General features: G+C 39.4%; 1 long non-coding RNA gene across 1 annotated transcript; it reads left to right on the forward strand.

Moving 5' to 3' along the window:
* The first annotated feature begins 267 nt into the window (after nucleotides 1–267).
* On the forward strand, nucleotides 268–9,124 carry LOC119143301. Its single transcript, XR_005102656.1, has 3 exons — nucleotides 268–300; nucleotides 7,291–7,293; nucleotides 9,115–9,124. It is a non-coding gene; the product is annotated as an uncharacterized LOC119143301 (long non-coding RNA).
* Nucleotides 9,125–20,295: the final 11,171 nt, after the last annotated feature.

The following is a 20,295-nucleotide window of genomic DNA, read 5'->3' on the forward strand; positions in this document are numbered from 1 at the left end:
GGATTGGTTGAACAGTGCATTATTCAGAGGCTCCACATCAGGAAAGCTTTTAAAAATTGCTATTCAGGAAAATGTTAAACATAGGTACATACATAGCTGAAAGAAGCCACATATTAAAGGGAAGTTAATGAAGTTTTTGAACTTTTTTCTGATCTTGCCTGATCATAGACTCTGCAGAACAAGGCTGCTGTTGTCTAGCTACTCTGCAGCTCTCCTTTCTGCATACCCTGACAGAGCAACAGCCTTTAGAGATCACACAAAAGAGTTGTTCTGGGTTTCTAAGACAAGAGGAGGCATTTTGTTGAATTTCAAACTTAAGCCCTATCACATCTATGTGGTTTACTTTGGAGGTTGATTTTGTTTTAGTGGAGGAGGGAGAACCTGGATGACTAGTAAGTCATATAAGGTATTGCAAATATTGACAACATACCAAAGAGATAGATGACACAGAGATGATAGTTGTGACATTTTACACCAGAAGCTCTTTTAAGACTAGCTCAGTGTTACCTTTGGAAATATCTATGTTGGCCCAACAGGAATGGTATGAGCTGTGCTCTATGGCTGGGTAAAAAGGAATCAAAATAAAGTTGTCTTCATAAGTGAGAACATACTCCCTGAATCCACTTTCTCTATGGTGAATTCTGACTGGATCACTGGACACAATGAACACTGTGATTCTGGATCTGCTCCATTACATCACCAAAAGCATCATGAGACAAGAGTAAAATGACACCCTGGAAGGTGCTGTTGACTCTCTTGAGGGACAAGAGGCCTTGCAGAGGGATCACTGGGCTATGATTAAAGGGATAAAATTTAACAAGTCCAAGTGCTGAGTTCTGCACCTACGGTGGAGTAACACCGAGCACAAGTATAAACTGGGAAAAGAGTAGCTGGAGACCAGCCAGGCAGAAAGACATCCAGGGCTGCTGGGGTCAACAGCAGGCTCAATATGAGTCAGCAGCGTGCCCTGGCAGCCAAATGGGAAACCTCATCAAAACCAGTATAACCAGCTGATCAAGAGAGGTGATTATCCTGCTGTATTCAGCATTGGTGCAGCCTCACCTGGAGTACTGTGCGCAGTTCTGGGCCCCACATTTTAAGAAGGATGTGAAGGTCTTTGAATGTGTCCAGAGGGCAAAAGAGCTGGTGAAAGGGCTAGAAGAGATTTTCTATGATGAGTGGCCAAGGACTTTGGGCTTGTCTAACCTGGAGAAAAGGTGGCTGTGGGGTGACCTCATTGGTCTCTACAGATTCCTGAGGAGGGGAAGCGGAGAAGGGAGGTGCTGAGTTGTTCTCCCTGGTATCCAGTGATAGGACACATGGGAACGGTTCAAAGCTGCACCAGGGCAGGCTTAGACCAGACACTAGGAAGCATTTCTTTACCGAGGGTGGTCAAACACGGCAACAGGCTTCCTAGAGAGGTGGTCAATGCCCCAAGCCTGGCGGTGTTCAGGAGGTGTTTGGGCAATGCCCCAATATATAAGATGTTTTAACTTTTGTTCAGCCCTGAATTGGTCAGGCAGTTGGACTACATGATCTTTGTAGGGCCCTTCCAACTGAAATACTTTATCCTATTCTATTCTAAAAGCTCCTTCTATTCCAGATAGTTTCTGAGTCATTAACAGTATCTTGTATACTATGCTTCCCTCATGAACACATGGCCTCAATTTTATTGACCCTTCCTCCTGCTGAAAAAGATGTCTAAATTATTTTTAGTTATTTATTCTTTGAGAAGAATAAGTCACTTTCAGGAAAACTTGGTCTCATATTCTTTTCAGAATTCTTCATACCTAAGGGACCAAGAATTGAAGATCATTAACAAAAATGTATATGCACAACAAATAAGATAAAAAGATAATTTTTTTGTTCTGTTTCCTTTTTATCAGGCTATATTTCTGATGATAGAAACAGACCAGTAGAAGCAGAATTATTAGCTCTGAACAATAAAACACAATTCCTTGTTACTATATCACTGGTTGATTGAGTCAATCCCTCCTGCTTTTTCTCTTACTAAGAAAGGTACCTCCATTTTTATGAGTAAATTTTAAAAATAATGGCATGTACTGGACATGTACAAGCCCAAATAGTACTAAGCACTAATAGTTCAAAGCTATGCAAATGAAAATTCTTTGACATTGATAGCTAAAATCATACTTAAGATATATATAGCTTAAGATATATATTTGTGCAACAGGGAACATGCAGAGGAATGAAGCTGGGTTAATTAGCATTGATAATATACAACTGTGGGCTGGCTTCAGGGGTGTGTGTGGGTTGGCCAACATAGATAAGGTGCAGCTGTGGCTGGTGCTGTTAAGAGGCAGAGCAGCCAAGGAAGAGAGTGGAGGAAGAAGCAGAGAGAAAATGCATGCCTGGGTTGAGGAGAGATTAGGAGAAGGCAGCAGAGGGACTGGTGTGAAGAGTATGTTGGTATGAGATGGTGAAAGACCTTGCTGCAGCTTGATAGTTTGGAGAGTGTTGTGACAAGAACAGTTTCTGGTTTGTCTTGTTTTGGGGGGTGGTTTTTTTTGTTGTAATTGCTCTCATAAAAATATGTTTAATTGAACAAATCAAAAGTTTTCCACCCAAAATGACAAATTCTAGATATAACTGCTACAATAGCCACAGTTTCAAACTTGGGGCCTCTAATAGCTTTTCAAGTATGCAACATTTTTTGATGTGCTAACCCAACTGACATTTTGATTTAAGTGGCTCTTTCCATATTTTAGTACCTTTGAAAATAAAGCTACTTAATTAAAGTCTTAAAATATGGCATAAGGAATCTAATTTTAAGCACAAAACCACTTACCTTTCAAGGGATTTGGCTCAGGACCTGATTCAGATCAGTTGGTATTTGTAGATTTAACCCCAAAAGTGTGGTGTGGTTCACATTTAAGTAATAAGAATTTCAAAAGAACCTTTCATTCCAGCATAGTTAGCATCAGAATGACTTTTTTTTTTTTTTTTTTTTGCAGCTTGGCCTTTGAGCCAAAAAGTCCTCATTTTTTCCTTGTTACTTCAGTGATTTCACTGCTTATAACTGTTTCATTTGTTTCTCTGTAAATAGGTTATTTATGAGTTTCTGTATCAGAATTCAAGAATAAGTCATGTTTGTGAGAAATGAGGGAAGTCAAAGGTACCTGTGGAATAACTGCCATGATTGTATGCTTATTCGTAGTATGTAGTTTAACCACCCCATGTTTCTGTGCCCTGTGGGATCTCAAGCTATGTGGAAGCCTATTTGCCACCACAGCTGTAATTTTACTGCTGTTTCCTGTTTATTATTCTATATATAGAACATATGATATATGAACACTTCCTGTTCTGTTAACAATTCATACTAATTTAGCAGTCTTTTATGAGCACACATGTTAAAACCCAAGCTACAGTTTAGCAAGGTATCTGAATACGTGTCTCAGTTTAAGAATGCAAGTAGCTTCAGTGCTGAGCTGCCTTAACTAATTATGGCAGATATAAGGAGAATCAGAACGATGAGAACATCCTTTAAGCAAAAGAAAGATTAGGTTTTTATTGGAAGCTACTGTAACTCACAACAATTTCTGCAGACTGTTGGCAGTTGTTTAAAGTATTTAAAACCCAGCAAATTTTCAGTAATGGGATTTTACTTTGGAACACTTTATTTTAAATTAGCCATATCCCTATCAATAACAGCAAGCAACCTACAGTCATGATTCAAACTTCTTTGGTTTATTTGAGAGCTATGCGCAATGTTTTTTTCTCACTTGCTGTCGCTCTCTTGTGATTGTTCCAATTGTGCATTGACTGAAACAGGTGAGGCAGAATATACTTATTTCATTAACCTGCAGGCAAAATTCAAGTTGTAGTTTTAATATGTACAAAATGTGCACAAAGATCAATAATCACCTATGTGTTCAAAACTCGCTAAGTCCTCCTTTGGGATCTTGTTTGTTGATTAAAAATTTTAAAAACTCTAGATTTTTATAGATATGTATCTTTTGGTGTGGGTATAAAATAGGCTGTGTTTGAAGATATGCATACTTAAAACATATACATTATTGTTTAAAGTATAGCATATATAGGTGTGTGTGTATATATATTATTTATTACTTATAGAACATTGGCAGTCAGTTTGTAGAATAAGTTGTCATTTGTAAGCCACCTCCAGTGCTAAGTTATAGTAATAATATATATGGGATTACAAAAACCTGTATTATATGATACTTATTATATTAAAGATAGTGCTATGTTTGACATAAACTTAAACAACTGAGTTGTATAGACATCAACATTAACTAGAATTGCCATGATCATGAAAATGAATATTTAAAATAGACAAAAGAAATACAGAGAAGGTAGATGAGGCATCTTTAGGGGAACAGTACTTTCCATTTCCAAGATCAGATCATCCCTTTTGCCAGGTCATATGAACAAGACATGAAAAGCCATAAAAAGTGTAAGCAGGTTTTGTTCTGCTGCTTAGTGCTTTAACCCCTGACAGGAAACAAATTCCAATGGAATAGTCGAAATACAGTTTAGATATCAGCTGTTACTTACTGACATTTTCACTATGTCAGGAGAGACAGTGAAAATAAAGTTTGCTGTCTTCTCAGCTGTCTGGATAGCCTCTAACAGTGTTTGTGTGAAAATCAGAGTATCCTTTCAGTGCATTACATCTTGCATGGGTTTTTGAAGCTTTTAATAAGACTATTACATCATCTGCCAAACATGATTCATTCCAAACTTTGCAGCCTTCTCCATCAGGCTTATTCAGTTCAACAGTCCTACCAGGGACTTCAGCCTAAACTAGCACTTCATTGTGCTCCATGCCTCTGCTAAGCATGAGGCAGAGTTCAACTCCCTACACTGCAACCCACTGGACTGAAACAGTGCAAACGAGTCGGGGGGTGGGGGTGGGGGGGGAGAAGCTTATACTGGTTTTAGTGTCCCAAATGCTCACTATTTATATTTTTGCTACATATTCATTTTATTTATTATAACACAAGTATTCTAATTTGGGGATATATTTCACTTTGTTCCACATTCTGGAGTACACATGGACAAATTGCTACCTCCCTCCTGCCTTCAGTGCCCTGGAAACAGACAGGAGCTGGACCGCACAACAAGGGGTGTATGTTAAATATGTGACGGCTTGTTAGTATGGTGCCAATAGGAGCACAAGACTTGAGTAATCTGCCTTTGTACCCCAAATCAAGCAGAAAAGATGGAGGGTGGTTTGTATGGTTTCCCAGCAAAGGAAAGACTCACTGTAAATCAATGTGCAAACCTTTCCTTGTTTTCACTTGAAACACAATACTATACTGTGTAACGTTGCAGTGGAAGACACTACATAATAATCTGGTATTTGATGTTTAAAAATGCAGTGATTATTAATGACATATTCTACTAGAAGAGTGTGGTGCCGTAGCAGTACTGCCAATTCTTGTAATTACCTACAATAACTTCTCTTTAAATACTGAGCAGCATTTTCACTAATGCAGAAAACTCAGTCATTTAACAGGTCTGTCTTTGTACTATGATTCTTAGACATATGTTAAATGAACTTGCCTTGACTATTTTCTTTAACAGCATTAATGACTTCTCTTAATTATTCTGTCTTGTTAAGAGAAGGCGAAAATTGTTGGTGTTTTCTGAATTAAATATTTTATGTCCTTAGTTAGTATCAGATTAGTAGCAATAACCTCAAAGCAGTGCCTAAAATCCTGCAAAAAAATCTTTCACCTTTATCAAGGAACTGGGAGCTACACAGTAGAAAGAGAAAAACAGTCAGGCTTTCCCATCCTCTAGGAGTGGGGTTTCTTCATTTGTGTACTTCTAGTTTGGTGCTGATACCCAGAAAGCACTGTAATATTTGGCTAATTCAACTCCTGGCCTCTTTAATATTGGTAAATTTATCTGTAAAATATGCAATCTACATCTTCAAGTAAAAATAAAATTTACCAAATGACTGTTTTTCTCATTTTTAATTCTCTAATGTATTGTATGACAGCATATAGTCCATGTAATACTCCATCTATTTTCATATATTTAAAAATGTACATATGAATAAGCATTTTGGTTTGTGTAGTTACTACTTATTTGTGCTCTTCCCTTTATTCAACCTTAATCTGTTTATCTTGTCTGGGAAATAGTTCTTCCTGAAGGAGATGCATCAAATTTCTGCTAGTAAGTCTCTTGGCTTCTCTCTTGCTCTCTTTCTACAGAGGACGCTTCAGAATTCTAGTTAGCAGTGGGATTTTTTTAACCATAAATTAATAAAAATTAAAAGCTATGATTAATTTCAGTCCTTGTCAGAAAGAGAGAAAATGAGAAAGAGGAAAAAAAACCAAACCCAAAAAGTAAGAAATAAAACCAGACAGAAACAAAAAAGTCACATTCAAAAATTGAGACAGTTGAGAACACACGAAAAATGAAGTTAAATTCTAAAGCTCCAGTTACACATGCAACTGTTCCACCAATAAGCTAAAATTAAAAAAAAATAATAAAAATTTGCTCTTTTCCCTACATTCTTTCAGTCATAAAAGACTGAGCTTAATTTTAAGCACATGAGTAGGCCTCTAAAACTATTGGGACTTCATAATGCTTTCAGCTAAGCATACGTGAACTGTTTGCAGAATTATGGGTTAATAACACATTTTTACAGAGAGGTGTCAGTCCTATTGGTGAGATAAAAAAGTATTTCACCTCAGTCTTGGGAAGTTTTCCTTTATTATAAATATTCTTTACCCTTACCAGACCTTGAGATGTGTTTAGTAAAGTCAGTACCTCAGCAGAAAGCAGCATTCTGAGGAAAACATAGTAGGTTTAACCATTTTAGATAGGCTTAGGATGGAGAGAAGTCAGTATTAAAAGTTGTATTAATGAAACACTTAAGCGTTTGTGTAATTTTAAGCAAATAAATGTGTTGCCATTTAAAAATATTTGCAAACTACCTACACCGATGAATTATCTTTTTGTGATTTTTCTTAAAAGGCATAGGTAGCTCTTTACTAGATTCCTTTTTTTATTTCTTTTTCTACCCCCCTCCCTTGCTTTTCTGTTAATAAACAAACATGGTCAGGCCTTGCTAGAAGGAAGGGATGAATCACGCTGGTACTAAGGTTACTCTAAACTATGCTGGGGAGGATTAACAAAAGTGTTTTAAAAGTAGTTTAAAGCCACCCCTGCATACATCATGGTTTCTGTGAAGGTGAAACTAGAACTTTACTGAAAAAAATTGTGACTTTCCCAAATGGCTCATACAACCTGAGGCTGCTTGTTACTTCACCTTAAGTGGCCTGTCACTACTAGCATGTTTTAACAGCAGGCAGACAGAAACCTCTCTTCCTCTTTCTCTGCTTTCCTCCTTATTACTGAAGTAGGGGTTTATTTTTAACTGTGTCTAAAAAATAAATTAATCTTCCATATTAACAGATTAATCCTCCTTGCCTACAAGAGAAGTGCATGGTTGCACATTCCCAGAAGGTACAGGGCTGCTGGAGTGACATATGGATAAAGTGTCATTTATGTTTGTCTTCCTTGCATAAATCAGGAAGCCAACCCACCCCTCCACATCAAAAGGTGACTGCCAAAAAGAATAGCAAGGAAACTCCTCCAGTCTTGCTGAAAAGTATCCAGAAATACAGGGAGGCCAAAGAAGTGACAGTCATGAAATTAGCAGCCTAGTAGCTGGGAATATTGTTCTCAATATTGCATTTTTAGGTTTTAATGAAAAGCTTTCCCTTTCTTCTTCCTTACACTTATTCTTTCCCTATTTAATATCTTGGCTTATCCCACAAGGGAAGCAAAGCATCCATGTTATATTTTAGGGCCAGAGGTGCCTTGTGTGGTACTTCAGCCTTGCTTCATGCATCAGACCAGAGCACTGATAGTTGTCTGCATGTTGCTAAACATGCTAAATTTGTACAGATACTGAAACAAAGGCCCTGATGTTTTCTCCTTTGTATTTACTGATGTCTTTCTTCTCATGCCAGCAAGCTAACAAGCTGCCATAAGGCACAGAGCTTTGCATGGAGGGGATTACCTTCGTCGGCGGACTGCCAGCCCTGCAGGACTGCCTCCTGATCCCTCTCGCACAACATGGGGACACACACAACAATTGTCTATGGGATGTGAGCCAGAGCTGCTCTTGGTATACCAGCCTCCATGTTTGCATGTGGCAAGTCCCCCCGTTTGGTATCTTTGCTTGCGGCAACGTAGGCAGTTAAAACAATGTCTAGAGTCATATCTAAATTTGGGGACTTTAATAAAACAATCCGAGACTTCTATTCAGGGCAATAACTCATCCTAAACCACATCCCCAAAATGTTCCAAACTGCTTTATGGATTTATACCTAGTATGAATCATTTCACCACAGCTACTGTTTCAGCAAAATTACATAAAAGTTGTTTTTAGGGGGCATCAGGGAGAGAAGAGTCATTTTTTCATATTTTGTTCTCTTTGATAAAAATCACTAAATGGGGAATTTCTTCCTGATCCCTTGCAGGATTTCTAATCGAGTGACAGTTTTGAAATCTGCCATGGACTGCAGACATGTATTTATGTCTTCAATTCATCACTTGAGAGACTACTTTGACAGTAATGGGTAAATGTCACCACATGCTTTGAATAGACAGTTCTTAATGCTGGAGGAAGATGAGGTTGGGGAACACTTGCTTTTAAATGTTTTGAAAGAATTTGACATTGACTTCCTATGCTACTACATCTCAATGAATATTTTCAAGACAGCCACAAAGAGCTAAGTGGAGTGAACCTCACAGGATGAGAAAGTTTTAAGGTCACACAAAATAAGTACTTAGTAACTAAGGGAGAACAAAGGGGTTCTTCTTAAAATGGGGAGTGGTTATAAGTTTAGATCATGTGGATCATAAATGTTTGGAAGAAACCTGCAAATGGTTATAGTGATGGTTCAGTGTGCATGTCCTAATGAGAAATGAAGCTTCAAGTTTTTTTAACATCCACAACAAAAATAAATTATTTTAATGAGTTTTTAAGTACTATGTAGATTCAATATTCTTAAATCACAAGGAATTAAAAGAAATTTAATTTTGTAGCACTAATGATAAATGTATGTTGCTAGGATAGGCCTGTGATTCTCAGGTTTGCTAGTATAGCTTTGTTTATAATAAGCTCTGTAACCTAGGAACAAACCAAAAGAAAAAACCCACCAAAAACCGCAAACAAAAAACGTTTCCTAGCAGTTGAATAATTAATGAATATTGTCTTTTAAAAATTCAGTTTCCATCCTTTTACTACCAAAAGCAATAGTGGTAACTGGGCTAAAGGTAATTGGGCTGTTGTTGGTTGGACCTGATGTTAGTGGAATGGGAGGATCCTAGGACAGCACACTGAGCACTGGGAGATCCTTGCGTGTGGTTCATCCCTCTCCTCTGCTTTGTGTTCATCTAATCCTAGCCCCTAGCAGCACAACTAAATAGATGCTATAGCTAGCAGAGGTAACAATGATCTGTCTTCATTTTCATACTGTGGCTGAATCACCATTTGAGAGTTTTAGAGCCGAATGGGCGTTGCATCTGTCCATGTGCAGTAAGTTGATACTCGTGTTAAAGGTAGCTCACAGAGAAATCATTCTCCAATGTATGCAAAAGGTGCGCTTGAACAGAGAATGGTTCTCTAGCACAGAAGTGTCTTTGACCTTAGTTTGAGATGATTTGCCCCTCGCTTTCTTCTAATGAAGCTATAGAATAATTCTGTAGGAAATTAATGAACTGTTAATTAAACACGTAACTGCTATGCACTCTGTACCTTTTTATATGATTTTTCACTATCCCACATTTTTGCTAGGATCAAAGAAAAAATCAAAAGCAAAACCAGAACTGACATTCTTTCTATGCTTATCTACCATGTTACATCATTTCAGTGATGGTGATAAACCACTGTAATGAACTATTCAGCAAAATTGACTTGCCCATTGGTTGAAGTCTCTGAATCCAGGCAGATGCCATTCTGGAAAATACCTGTTATGCAAATACAACATTATCAAGCTTAAAACAGGCATCATTTGATGAATGTTTCTGGCTTGTTTTACACAAGAGTTGGACTAACTGAGCTCAGGGTCTCCCTAGATTTAAAAATCTGAAACCCAGGATTAATTTTACCCCCATTTAGACATCAACACTGCAGAAGTCTATGCTGGAGTTAGTTGTCTAGGATCCATTTATAACTGTTGGGAGATGAATAGGCACCTCTAGGTCACCATTCATCGCACTCTAATGTAGACATCTGAAACGGTGCTTATTTTTCTCCACCAAGTATAAAAAGAGTCTAGACAGGTGGCTCAGACATAAATGTTATATTATATGCATCTGAAGTTAGGCAAAATGAAATGAAACGATAAATCCAGCTGTCTTGATGACTATGAATCAAGTGAACAGTCTTTAGAAAATGCTTAAAAAAGCTTATGGTGAACATTTTGTGTATACCAACAGCTTTGTTTTATACCTAATACCTGACAGCCTTTCTGAGGTAGTGTGCATGGGATCTCAGCTTTCAGCCCTGTGGTCTAGGGGGAATAATACTTGCTCTGTATCCTAGGCCACTGTAACTCTGAGGAAGAAATTCCCCTTGCAGGCGAATGGAGGATTCAGATATTTGCCAGTCCAACACGTATTTCTCCCCTTTTCTGCATCTCTCTTTTTGTGTGTGTGTGTGTGTGTGTGTGTAAGACCACGCATATAGCTGTTTGAACATATTCAGTTTTTTGAAAAGTGAGACAAAATACTGGCAACTGTTGGTCCTTAAACAGGGGAAAGTGTCAGTGATAAATGAATGAAAAAGTTTGTCCCTGTTTCCCAGAGAGATAACTTAGGCCAGAACACATAAGTGGTTCTGACCACACGCTACCAGCTATCTTGTTGGCCGCTGTTTCTGTGAAGGCTACAAGGAGAGCTGGGCATCCTTGGAAAGCGTTTGAGCTGCCACTGCAGGGATGAGCAAACCAGATGAGGGGACACAGTGCTAGGACTAGCCCCTGCCTGCCTGCTGAAGCCACCAGGTAGCTTTCAGGCGGGGGCCAGGGTGCTCAGTAGGGTGACATGCTTCCTGGGAAGGAAACCTCGGCACCTGCCGGGGGAAAGGTGCTGTGGGCTTTACCGCTGCATCTGCTGCTGAGCCTGCCTGCCCTGCCCTTTGGGGGCATCCTGGCTGCCATCCCTGGGCCATAGTGTGTGCGTATATACACGTACTCACTACATACATACATGCACTATGCAGATTGTATATATAGAGTATGTATACACACAGCATTTATGTATACTGTATAGTGTATATATACTATATAATCTATATACAGTATAGTGTGTATGTATAATACAGCACATATACTGTGTTCATAGTAATATATATAATATATTATATATTATCTATATATGTAATATATATACAATATATTATATATATATGTACACCATAGTATACATATATACACCATACTGTGTGTATGTATTATGTATATACATAAATGCAAAAGCACATACAAGCAATAAATACTACATACATATATACAAAGTGTATGGTATATATCATATATATACTATATATTATATACTGTATAAATAATATATTTTGTGTATAGAGAGTATATATACTATATATGCTATATATGTGCATTATTATTGTATAATAGTAAATATTTTATATATGGCATATAAATGTATACTATTAGTGTATATGCACTATTAGCATATGTACAGTATTAGTGTATATATATGGCATGCATCTATATCATATATAATGTATATAGTATGTATACACTAAATATACTGTATATACACTGTGTGTCTGTATATACTATGTATATATAACGCCTATATATGTATGCACTACACACATACACAATGTGTATACTGTATGTATATAAATAGTGTGTGTATACGTATACATAGACTAAGACAGGCGGCACGGGGTTGACCTGACAGCTACCAGGGGCGGGGACGCCAGAGGGCAGGAGCGCGCCCGGCAGCGGCGGTTGGGGCTCGGCCCGGCCCGGTCTCAAAATGGCCGCGGGGGCTCCCCCGCCCCCCCGCCGCCGGCGCCGCGGCTCCTCAGCGCCCCCATGCCTGGCCGGGAGCCGCCGGGGGGGGCTCCGGGGTCCTTCGGGGTGCATTCCCTACGAGCTGTTGCATGTGGTGGCGTGGGGCTGTTAAATGCACAGACCAGGCGGTGCTGTTTGCTGGCCTTGCTTTAAGTAACGGTGCAAGTGCGGACTGCTAGGAATTTCACGCAGAAACAGACTAAAAATATTTGGGCTTTCAGCATTCATCTGCAGAGTAGCGAGGGAAGCTATAAAGCAAAATTGCTGCCAGCACTTGGGCACTTTCAGTAGCTTGGTGGTGACCTTACAGCGTTCTGGCCCGGGTGTCACCTTGGCAGAACGGTAGGGAGGGTGAAGAAGGGTAAGGGTCCTGAAGATGGCCATCGGCAGGGAGTATTTCCATCTCCCCTGCTAAAATTCTGCTCTGAACGGGAGTTTGGGGTGCTGGATGGTTTGTCATGCTGGATGGTTTGTCGTGCCTGCGTTTTGCTGTGGGCTGGCTGCTCTCCAAAACTGGTGTGTGGCTCCAAGACCCTTTAGGAGCGAGCACAACAGCCATGAGGATGGCTGACCTCGCAGATGTAACTCTGGCCTCTGGGTCTGTTTCTCCTGGTGCTTTCTAGGGAAGCAGGCAGCTTTCTGACAGCCAGGCCACTTCTGCATCCCAGTGACAGCCTGTGGTCCCCAAAGCTCGCGTAAAACTGTCTTGTTCCTGTGCCGAGGTGCTTTGGTGAAAGGAAATTTTCATACTTTGTGGAGGCTAGATGGCAGTATTGCATTTCTTAAACAGTTTAGTTAGTGGAAAGTAGGAAGAACAACAGCACTCTGAAGCTCTGAAAAGCAGAATGCTGTCAGAAATGAAAGCTCGGATAGACTAAATAGTCATATAATTAAAATATTATGTTTACTAAGGGATTGCCTGGAACAGAAGATACATTATACTTTCTTCTTGGCCATGTACATCTTTACTGCTCATGTGAGTTAACAGTTGATAACAGCACTGCTCATATTTTATGGGTCTTCAGGATTAGGCCCACGATATGTCACTTGTGATTTATAGCACTCATGAAGAGCAGCGCACTTGTGAAGGGGGTGGGTGAACCTTTACCAGCTGACACAGGGATTTAAATCTGGTGGGGCTCTATCACAACTGAACGATGCAGACTTTGTTATCTCAGTTCACGTATTAGTGGATAAGCATCCACATCACGAAGTTCTTGATGCAGAAAAGCACTTGAGCAAGTATTTAGCTCTAAGCATGAGTAGATCGTGGTTTTAATAAGGTTACTCATATGGTTAAGGTTTGACAGACAATTAAGGGCCTTTCTGGATCAGGGCCTAAAGCAATCATTGTACCTTGTCAGTCTTTCTAGTGAGGCCCAAAGCTGAGTAACTTCGTGGAGTGAGTTGCCCTCTCACTCCTTGGTGTCCATGGTGGCTTCAGGTTAGGACTGATACTGCGTGATAAATTGGCAGTGCAACTGGACTCTCACTTGTGTCCCCTGTGCTAAGCAACAACCTTTAAAGCTGTGAATACAGTGGCTTCATTTAGCAAGCTGACCCTGAAAAAGAACCTGAGTTCTCAGATGGGTCTGGTTAGCCTGATCCCCAAGTGGTGGGGCTCAGGTTGAAGGGCTGGCAGTCATGGGACCCACCTTGTTGGTTTCCAAGCTTTGAAGAACAGCAGTGGTGGAAAAGGAGCTCTCAAGTAAAAGAAACAGATTTTGGCACAGTTGGGGGTAGAAGAAAAAGCTGGTTGGTTGCTTGGGGGTAAGCAGATCAGTCTGATGGGGTTCTCCAGCTGGAGACTGGTGTTAAATGATAGTTTTGGATCCCAATCCCAGCCCTAGGCACTGGGAAGCTGCACATCTGCCTAAATTAACAAAGGAGAGAGTTCAAAAGGAGCTGAGAGATGCCAAAAGGGTAGGAAATCAATGGAAGATCAAAGTCTAAAGATGGATGAAGGTTGAATTTTCATGGGAGTGTTTGCCTTGAAAGAGAAGATAGTGGGAGAATTGCTGTCTGTGTCTTTTACATTTTATTGCAGTATCGTGGAGAGGATGAACTCTGCAAAAGGTTGAAAGGTGAATCGTCCCTGTCCTGCAAAGAGCAAAAGTTCTCCTTGCTGTAGCATAAGGAGGTGTGCCTGGGATGGTGATGTAGAAGGATGTGGAAACGGAGACAGTAGTTGGGTTTATGAGCCTGGTAAATTTTGTTTTCCACAGTAAATGTGGTTCCTCTGAATATTCAATTGAAAAATATGAGGGGAGTCATAACTTCTTTCATTTAAAATAAGATGAGCTGATGCTGTACAGTCTGTGAGGTTTTATTTTGTGGGTGTAATGAGTAGGATTTACTGCTTTATTGTCTTGTGTTGCAGCAGGAACACATAGGTAAATGTAGGCTTCACCTGGGAGCAACAGTTTAAATATACATAAAATAGGAAAACCTACATGAATACAGGTTATTTTTCTAAGAACAAGACTGTAAAATCAGGCCTAAATGTGAAATGTGTTCTAGGGCTCAGCCTTCCACTATGTGACTACTACAGAGACAGTTACTTCATGTTATTAAAGTCAGACTCTAATCCTGTGACAGGAATGCTGGTTGTATAACTGGCTCTGGTGTAAATTATTAGGGAATAAAACCTGTAGCCTGGCTGCAATATTGATACTCTGTTTGTCACTAGGTGACTGTTTTATGTTTAGTGTCAAATAAGACTTGATCGGTTTTATTTACAGTCATTGAAATAGATTTATAAAGTAAAACTACATATAATTCTTGTGCAGAACTCATTTTTGGAACAGTTTAGTCTCTGATAGCATCAAGTGATCAGTACTTGAATTGGTCATACATTGTTTGGTCTGGCTTTATTTTAGTTTTCCTTTTTCCCTTACCATGGAATATTCTGACGTTTGTTGAAAATCCCAAGACTTCCAACTTTCCATTTGGAAATTGATTGAACCAACATAGTTTATTTTCAGTAGAAACTGAATTTAAGTATCTCAGACTGCATGTTTCAGGGCTGCTCTGATGCCTCCTAGGAGTTACCCTTCAGATAACCCCTTCTCCCATCTGGGCAAAGCTGGGGTGAGCTCTATGTAGTTTGTGGGGTTCATGTCCTTCCTGTTGTTGGACTTGCCTCATTCATGGAAATTGTTCCATCTTATAACACTTGTTAGGTGCTATAAATTACTGAGTTTACTTTTTTGATAGCAATATATTTCATTTTTTGGGAAGTAAGAAACCTTCAGCAGAAAGCAGTCATACCTTTTGCAAAAGTTCATGAAATTGATATCCTGAAAATATTCTGATAGAAAAAATTTGATCTAATAAAACAGTCCCTGTAAAGAAAGCTTATTGAACTCAGTTAAAAAATACAAACCTACAGTGCATTGTTTCTTATTGTACACCTGGCATCTCTTTAGTTGTAGTCTTTCAATGGTGAGTTTTGCAATGGTGTTTTCTCATTGAAAAGTATCAATTAATACTAGAGATGCTTGACTGTATTTTCCATCAACACAATGTCATTAAGAAAGTGCCTAGTTAAAATAACATTCACACCCAGGGCTACTTCAGTTCATATGCTTTGCCAATCAAGAAAACACAATTTTGTTTTACATATGTGTACATTTTTTACATCTGAAGTTCAAGTCTGTACAGTGCACATCTCTGGTTTCTTTAGCTTGCATATAAGCATACAAAATCTGCAGGCATGCTTATGGAGATGTCACCCAAATTTGCTATCAGCAAAATGCAAAGACATTTTTTAGTTTACCAGCTGGAAGAGCTGAGCCAGAAGTCTTTATGCAGGCCATCTGAGGGATGCCTGGAGTTGTGGTTGCAAGTCAGAGTACCAAATAAGGTAATAGGGGATCAGGGAAAATCGGCTATGGGTTTTTCTGGTGATTGGATTGTAATAGTCTATGCTTGCTGATCGTGGATAAAAGGAAGGAAACCACGGAATATGTACCAGGGTGATGAACAATCAGCAGTAGAACCTGTAGGCAAAAATTATAGTTAGTGGGTTGGGTTTTTTTTGGTGGTACAAGTTAAGAGTATGCATCAGAGGAACATGAGATGCAAGATGCAATAGGAAGCATGAAGACCTGGCAAAACTTGACAGTTTAATCTCCTCTGTTTGCATAGCAGTGCATGCCAAAATTAGGGAATGACTGTAATTTTAAATTTCCCAGAGTGGCTTGTGCCTGAGCTGTTAGCATGTGTGTAAGAACTTGGAAGTCTGTAGGGAAAGTGGAGGTTTAGCTAAAGGAACTCAAGGATACTTGAGCCAAATGGCAAAACTTTAAAAAGGGAACACTTAAAAAGTTGTTTCTCTTTGCAAAAGCTTTAATATATCTGTAAAATTACACTGTAATCACAGGTACGATGCCAAGTGGCGAGACTGCATTTAATAGCAAAAATGTAAGTGGGATTTTAATTCTGCTTTTAGTGCAAATCTCAGTACAACCTTAACTACATACTTCAATAGCATATCAAAACAGTTATAGCTTGTTATTAATAATGCAGTCACTCTAAGTCATTGAGCTGGATTAAGACGTAGGGACATTGATTGTTTTATTTTATTTTTCATGAAGTATTTTCTTTCTGGGAAAACACAGTTTTTGAAGGGAAAATTTATCTTATCCTTTGTGAATATGAGTTTTACCTCTATTCTGAGCATAAGACCTTCAATTTATTCAAAGCAGGCTCATTGATTCTAAAAGGAATTATTGGAATAGTTGCTTCTCAAGTCAGCTATATGACCTGTTAATGTAATTCATTGCAACATGCTTATTTTTTTAAATTGGTGAGTTATAGGCAAGTCTTTATTACTAAATTAATACAGCATGTTTTGTTTCGGGGTGCTGAGGGACAGCTTGATCACTGGAGAATTTGGTATTACTTGCAGAATTTAATAAAAAATACCTCACACTTTTTCCCTTAAATTAGACCTGAATCTGTTGCATGAGTAAGATTAATTAATCCTTCGCCACAGGATGTGAAATAGATATGTCTCTAATATGGCTTATGTATTTCTTAATATAGTCCAAACACTAGCAATTATCTCTTGGGGTCTTACACAGGGAGAACATCAAGAAATACTTTTCTGTTGTGAGGGTGGCCAAGCACTGGCACAGGTTTCCCAAGGAGGCTGTGGAGGCACCATCCCTGGACATATTCAAAAGCCATCTGGATATGGTCCTGGACAACCTGCTGTAGGTGGCCTTGCTTGAGCATGGGGGTCAGACAAGGCAACCTCCAGAGGTCCCTTCCAACCTCAGCCAGGCTGTGGTTCTATTATCCCGATGTGAGTGTATAGTGCAGGGAGGGAAGAGAAGGCATGGGAGAGTTGGTGAGAAAGAGGGATAATGGGAAACCTTTTTATAAATTTCATTAGACTTTTTGAATATTTTGATTGTAAAGACTGGCTAGCAAAGTAGTGTAATAAACCTTAATGATATGAAGTATAAGGCCAATGGGTGTTTGCTAACAGTAATGGAAGCCAATTTTCCCAGTTGGACAAATTGAAGATGATCTGTCTTGGGGCCTCTATAGGAGAACTACTATCAGTGGACTTTCCAACAGTAAGAAAAGTTTCTCCAAGGTTTTGCAGGCTTACCAAAATCCTATGACTCTCTTGTTTCTCTATAAACACTACTTTCCATCTGCAATTTTATTTTTAGTGATGCTGGAGGGGGTGAAGGGAGAAAGGTTGTCTAAATGTTTTCTCTGTCTTCTCCCTTGGATCTTCTTTTCCTTTCGAGAAATGAATAGGATGACTCATTTCCTAATGTGTGACTTGTTCTCTTGGGATATGGTGAAGCTTTAGAAACCTGGCCACTGTGTCCTGCAGCTTCCTTCCAGCTTGCATGCCCAGATTTCCTACTCGTAGGTGGTGGACATGGTGAGCAACTGTTTCTTACTATGATAGGGAACGGGGATGAGTCAGAGCATGAGCATGGTTGGGGAATTTGGGAAACACTCTGGGGTCACAGCTGGATCCCTGCACATTCATTCCTATCTTCCTGCAGTAGTTCAGAGCCCATATTTCTGGAATGACCATGTAGACAATTCCTCCCTTACCATGCTGAAACTTAGGTCAGAAAAGTGTTTTGGATGTCCTTGATCATCATAGGTACCAAGGTGGCTCCCAATGCCTTTGCTCTCTATTTTTATTTAACTGATAGCATGATTGTCATCATATACAGCCATAAAACTCTGCAGAATTAAACTAGGGTGTTGGCATTGTCAATTTGTCAACTGTCAGTACATTGTTATTTTGCTTATTTTGGGACAGTATGCTTTTTGGATATTTTTAAAACAGAGAGTCTTAACTCTTTTTTAAAATATTCTCAGTGGTCTTTATAGTATGAGAAATTTCTTAGCCTGAGCTAAGTATGAGGAATGAGGGTATTCTGGGGGCCACACAAGTGACCTTCTTCCTTCTCCCACTCCTACTTCCCATTTTCAACTTTTGACAAAAATTTTGTTTGGTGTTCAGAAAATCTAGAGTGGGATTCTCCTGTTCTCTCCTAGAGCCCTATTTAATTAAGAAAAGCATTTTTAAATATTCTACAAACAAGAAATGTTGCATTAGCTTTTAAATTGGACATTCAAATACAAAATTAAATGAGATTGAAGTAATCTTTCTCTCTTCTCCCCTCCCCACCCTGCCCTCATCCCCTAAAACACATTTTCTGGCAAATAAGAATTTGTGTGACTTCAATGTGGCTCTTGTACTGAAATGATGCAATGATGCTACATGGTACTGACCCCTGACTATTTTATTTGCACTGCTAGAACGCCCTATTATCTAATTATTATTTTTTAATCTATTGAGATTGCAATTGCAGTAACGGCAACCACACAATCATATTTCTACTGGATCTTGTGCCAATACCCTGATTCTGGCTCTGCAAATATTTAACAAAATATCACATACTTATTTCATCCAGTTTCCAGACTTTTGTTTTTGCCTTCTTGTTTGAGAAGGGTGAGACATAACTCCTGAGCTTTGAAACTTGGATTTTATTTTTTAACCTATTTGTTCAACCTCTTTGCCCTGAATAGAAGGATGTTCTGAATTAAAATTTCAGTTCTACTTGACATCTGGTACGTTGCTGATGTGTGAGTTGCTATTTCCCCCTTTTTTTTCCCCCTCCTGATCTTGCCTGCCTTTCCTCTGCCCTTTCCCCATGGTTACATTTATTCTTGTTATCAGATGCTGGACATTTCCTTCTTCTTGCCAGTCTTTCTGTTCTTTTTTTCCCCCCGCTCTTTCCTTCTGGCTGCCAGTCTCTGTTGTCCGTTCGTCTGTTCATCCGTGCCCACCCCCAAACTCTGATATGACATAAACCCTATAGACAGTAGAAGGGGAGAACGCAGTCAGGTGATCTGCAAACTCAAATGGAAGCAGGCAGCAGGGCTGGCTATTTTCCCCAGAGCTATTTCTACATTGGGGATGTTTCTCACCATAGGCAATAAGAGGCATGTTAGGTATGTGCCTGTAGTGCCCGAGCTTGACACACCATAAGGGGGCAGTTAGAATAAGCTCATTGCTAAACTATATGGAACATGTTCTGGAAAAACAAATTGCATTAAGCTAGGGAAAATGCAGCTGTGCAGCACTTTGGCACATGGAGCACAAGTCCTACCTGACGCCAATTCTGGTTTGTGTACATACTGTACAAATGGGAGAGAGCACATAACACAGCGTATGGTATGCCGGATTATCACCTCGTTCAAATCTCTAGGCAGAGTTAGCTACATGTACCTTGTCAACTCTGTACCAGGTCATGACCAGTAACAGGATGATACCTTGCTGGAGCCAGCTGTGTTGAAAACAAAGTCAGTGTAGTATGTGTTGAAGCAAGGAGACCGGAGAAACAGTTTAGCCCATTATGATTTTTAAGTATAATCACTTGGTGAAGACTTCAAGCCTGACTTATGCTGAGGGTTGCTGCAACCTCCTTATGGCTACAAGGCTATCAGAGTAGTATAGAAAGGTCAGTAAGAGAACATGGAGTCCTTCAAAATAAATCATGGCTGCCAACCTAACATGGAAACCTGATATTTTAGAACAGGGCAAGCAAAATAGAGGAAAATATCCATAAAGACTGGGGGGTGGAGGGGATTGAGAGCAGCCCTGTGGAGAAGGACTTGGGGATAGTAGTGGATGAAAAACTGGATGTGAGCCTGCAATATATGCTTGCAGCCAGAAAGCCAACCATGTCCTGGG

The sequence above is a fragment of the Falco rusticolus genome, chromosome 2 (assembly GCF_015220075.1).
Source record: "Falco rusticolus isolate bFalRus1 chromosome 2, bFalRus1.pri, whole genome shotgun sequence".
NCBI lineage: Eukaryota > Metazoa > Chordata > Aves > Falconiformes > Falconidae > Falco > Falco rusticolus.